Source organism: Gossypium hirsutum, chromosome A05, assembly GCF_007990345.1.
Source record: "Gossypium hirsutum isolate 1008001.06 chromosome A05, Gossypium_hirsutum_v2.1, whole genome shotgun sequence".
In the NCBI taxonomy this organism is placed as follows: Eukaryota; Viridiplantae; Streptophyta; class Magnoliopsida; order Malvales; family Malvaceae; genus Gossypium; species Gossypium hirsutum.
Genome location: NC_053428.1, coordinates 71,680,514 through 71,685,994, shown reverse-complemented (window position 1 = coordinate 71,685,994; position 5,481 = coordinate 71,680,514).

Below are 5,481 nucleotides of genomic sequence, written 5' to 3'. Positions count from 1 at the left end.
TTTTAAGTTCACGTTGAATATGAATGATCTATGTTCATTGAAATGAAAGGATATTTTATAATTGATGGTTTTGATCTGTGTTATGAGTCCAATAATGCATCCTAACCTATTCCGGCAATGGTTACGGGTTAAGGGTTTTACAGTAACAATCCTGTTTTGACCCTAGTCAGAACAGTGGTTTTGGGACCACAAATCTGAGTCAGAGAAATGTTTAAATATTATTTTCTGTGTCTATGATGTGTAAATTAGCATGTGTGAAAGTCTCGTATGAAAATTTGAATGTTTGTATGCCAATTTGATAGAAAGGACTTAATCGCGTAAAATGTAAAAGTTACATGCTATTTGTTAAAGTGTTGAATTGACTTGGGTTTTTAAGTATGAAGTCCTTATGATGCAATTAAACCATTGGATTAATGCATGGATATATTTAATCATGAGTTAGTGGAATTCTAATGAAAATAAAAAGGTTAAAATTGTAAATGGCTAATTAATGTTTGTCTAATTAAAACAAAAGCATGAAAGTGATTCATGCTGAAATTGAAGAAAGAAAAGGTAGGTTTTGTGTTTTAACATTCAACCATTGAAGAACTTTATTAAGGTATGAGTTCTACTCAGTTTTTGATGATTTCTACGTTTTTGTGATCGTTGTTAAGTGTTCTAGCTAGCCCATGCTTAAATTCATGAAATTGTTCATGATTTGATAAGATTCCATTGATGAATTCATGAGTTTTGTGATCTTAAATAATGAATTATGAAAGCTTAGTGCTTGATATACATGTTTTGTAAAGTGATTTTGAGTAAAAATGTATAAAACAAGCTAAATTGTGAAATTTGTAAATTCAAGGACTAAAATGTGAAATAAATGAAATATGTGGACTTGTATGAAAGCTATGAAAATTTGGCTAAGCTTGTGTACAAGCAAACTTTGTGTATTTTGTCATTTTTTGAATTAGGGACTAAAGTGCCAAAATGTGAAAATGTGAAGGCTAGTTTGAAATATGCCTTAATTTTGTGTATAGGGATTAGTTTGAATGATTTAGTGAATAAAAGGGTTAATTTTGAATACATAAAGATCAAGAAAAGAGGAATTCAGATCTAGACTGAGGAAGTTGAAGGTTATTAAGTAAACAATCCGAGTCTACAATTCTGAGTATGAGGTAAGTTCGTACGTAAAACATGATGTTACAAATATATTTTTGATGCTTGAATTATACGTAGATTGTATATATAATTGATTATGATTGAATACGATGATAAATCAAGTGTATTTGGCACTAAGTGTGCAATTCAAAATAGCTTTGACTATATGAGGCATTAAGTGTGCGATACCGAGATAGCTTTGGTTAATTGGGAAAGCACTAAATATGCAGAATTATTATAGCTTCAGCTAATCTTTAAAGCATTGGTACTTTTTGGAAAGTCTTGAAATATCTGAACATGAGTTGAGAATAAAAATGAATGAATACGGGAATGTTTAGGTAAGTTTAATACCTATGTGGTAGATGGTATTATGCATATAAAGTTTATTGAATTGGTGTAAATATTTGGATGATGTTGGCATGAAATTGATAGATGAGTAGAGAATTTATAAGTTCTTATGCGTTGTTGTTTCATATTTTATATACTGTTGTTGATTTTAGTAAGAACTTACTAAACTTTTGAAAGCTTACTTTGTGTGTGTTTGTTTTGTTTTATAGATATCGAAGCTATTGTGAGTTCGGGGATCGTCAAGGATCATCACCACACTATTGAACCTCATTTTTGTACTTTAAAAATGTATATATAAAAGTATGGCATGTCTAGGCTGGAAGTGTTTAGATTATGTTTTGTGATTGTATATATTTAGCCATGTGATATGGCTTGGTATGGATGTGATTAGGATATGGTTTTGGTATATGAATTATGAGGCAATATGATATATTTAGTGTGCTTGTGTATGAATATAAGAAATGGAAAGATATGTAAGCTTTTGGCATGTGTTAGCTATGGTAATTGATAATGTAACAGCCCGTTTTTAGGATTAACCGAAACAGTGGTTTCAGGGCCACCAAATCTGACGAGTAGGTTTGTAAATATTATATTTAATATTTACGAGTTAATTATGATTTTAAAAAAATGTTTTTGATATTGTGATATTTGTTTTATAAGTGATTTATTAAGTTCAAGTGGTATGACCTTAAGGTCAAGTGGGTTTAGGAAATGAGGTATCGGGACCTCATTTCTATAAACTGAGTTGTACATATTTTTATAAATATTTACGGAGTGGCAAAAAGATGGTATTAAAGTTTCATTGAAAAATTTTATCATTTCGATAGTTAATTAAGCAAAAAAGACTAAATCGCGTAAAATACAAAAGTTGCATTCTAATTGTTTAAGTGTTTATTTTCCATGTTTTACTAAAGTAGAAGTCCCTATTTATCAATTAAACCATTACTTTATGATAGTGGAGATTGGTGGTTTGGCATATATGAAATTATGTATTATTATAAAGGACAAAAAGGTAAACGAAATATTAGAATGTATTAAATAAAAATAAAACATAAAATGGCCATGCAAATTTTATTTCTTGGCCGAATATGGAGGAGAAAAAGAAAGCCATTGGAGCTTTCTTATTTTCGGCACTTGCATGAAGTGATTTAGGTATGTTTTGTGTTCAGTTTTTGATAATTTTTATGTTTTTGATATCGTTGCTTCGTATTCTAGCTACCCCGTATCTCTGATTTCAAAACTGTTAAAGTATTTAAATGTTGCCATTGTTGAATGCATGAGTATTGTGATAGTTGATGATGGAAAATAAATTATTGTTGTTGGATATACATGTTTTGTAAAGTGAATTTTGGTAAAAATGTCAATTTTGGATTAAATTGTGAATTATTGAAATTATATGGTTGAAAGTGTGAATAAATGAAAATATGGGCTGTTATGAAGTTGTAGTAAGTTTGGCTAGGCATGGCTTTGGCCAAAATTGAATGAATTTAATTTTTCGAGCTTAGGGACTAAATTGTAAAGAAGTTGAAATATTAGGGGCAAAAATGTAATTTTTCCATAAAATAATTTATGGGCTGTTTTAATACCATGAATATTCGGTTAAGCTTAATAGTGGTTAAAAATGGTTAATTTACATTTTTTTAGCTCAGGGACTAAATTGAATAAAAGTGAAACTTTAGGGGTAAAATAGTAATTTTACCAAAATATGAAATTGAGTTAAAATGAATAGAATATGAATTGTAATAGTTGAATTTGATTGATTAGATCAAGTTAAGCCTCGTACGAGTCTATATCGAGGAAAAACGAAGTATCAGATTCGTCGATCTAATTTGTCGTTACCGCGAATGAGGTAAGTTCGTATGCAATAAGCATTGTTAAATTTATGTTTCTAAAGCTTTAATATCGCATAAATTGTATATACGTGAATATTTTAATGTCTGACGACATATCGACAAAATATGGCACTTAGTGTGCGGGGCAATCAAATATGGTACTCAGTGTACGAAATATTGAGAATGGCACTTAGTGTGCGAGATATTGAGAATGACACTTAGTGTGCAAAATATCAAATGATTCAAAGGGCAATTATAAATTGTGATTGAATGATTAAATAGAGCAAAGTGAACAGGTATACATGCTATATTTTATGAATTGTTTATGAGACAACTTTATAATGGTGATATTCGGGCTTTGAGCCTAGCAAGCTTTAAGCTGGTGAATAATATTATCGGGCTTCGGGCCTAGCAGGCTAAAATGCCAGTGAAATGATATCGGGCTTCAAGCCTAGCAGGCGAAATGCCGGTGAATGAGTTCAGACTTAAAGTCTAGCAGGCTTCGTGCCGGTGATAAATTCGGGTTTAAAACCTAGCAGGCTAAATGCCGATGATTTGATAAAAGTCTAAGACTATGAGACCTTGTGTTAAATCGACAATTGAATTCATTCAATACATTAAGTTGGCCAGGTATGTGATATATACTTATACATGTTAGATCGATTGAAATTGAATCATGAATGTGAAGTGAGAAGCATAGGTGAAAATGCCTATGTCATATATGTGAGTAAGGGTAAAACCATCGTAAATTATCGATAAGGGTGGGCTATGTGCGGAACCATCTTATAATTGCTAATTTGAATGGTTGTGTGTGAATCATTGAGCATGATGTATTGTATTGAGATTATGCTTAAGTGAAATTATAGAATTGTGATGAAATTGATTGGTGATATACATGTTTAAATAATGTGAATGCAAAGAATGTGTGAAAGAGTAAATTTGTAATAAATCTGTTTGGGACAGCAGCAGTAACGTGATTTTGGAAAATCACCATAAATTTTGAGAGTTGATTTAGAAGCTGAATAAATTATGTAATTAAAGGTTAATGAGTCTAGTTTCTTATAAAAGAAACCGTGTAAGCAAAAGAATTTCTGATAATGATATATTTGAAGTGGCGTGGGATAGAGTCAAATGACTTCGGGGTCCCTTGTTCTGTTTTTAGAAAATCATTATAATTTGTACAAAAATATCTATAAGATAAAATTTATATGCTTAGACTCCTTAATGAGTCTAGTTTCAAATTAAATCAACTAGAACATATTTTGAATTCTGTACAATGAGAAATTTGATTCGTAGTGAAGAGTAGTCAGATTAGTCAAGTAGTGAAACAGGGGAAACTTTAAGAAAAATCTGGTATTGATTGACTAAACCAAAAATTCTGCAAATTTTATGGATGAAAGACATATGAGTCTATTTTCAGGTAAAATTAACGACAATTGATTTGGAGTTTCGTAATTCCAGTTATAAATAATTTAGAAATTGTTGCTCAGGAAGACAACTTGTAGTGAATTTGTGATTATGTTGTAAACATTGATAAAACTTGTTAATGAGTTGCTTATTGTTTTCTTATGAACTTAATAAGCATAAAGCTTACTCCCCTTTTCTTTCCCATATTCCTTAGGGTTGCCAGGCTATTGGTGTAAGTAAATCCTAGTGTTTCGAGTCTACGACATGTATAGGGTTTTAATATTGAGTATGTGATATTATGATATAGCCAAAGGTGTTGGCTTGTATTGATAAAGTGTTGTAGCCATGTGATTTGGCCTATGTTGGCTAATGATGTTGTGGGCCTAAATTTTTATTCATATATATGTATGATACTATATCTTGTGATGTGGCTTATAGTATGTATGCCTAGAGATTGAAATGAGATTCATTGATGAGTTAGTTACTGGTGCAAGATTTGGTGATTGGTAAATAGTTAATAATGCCTCATGAATGGTTTGTGGAAATGATTATGTATGCTTAGTGATGGACATGAGGTTCGTGATATAATGATAGTTATGACTAGTATGTGGTAATGATGTGGGCAAATTCTATAATATTTATTGCATAAGAAAATGACTTGAGCATAACATGTTTGTAGATGTTTAAGAGCTCATTTATGCCATGTTGTATGTTATTGGATAAGTATGTATCTATGCATGTGGTGTGAGAGTGA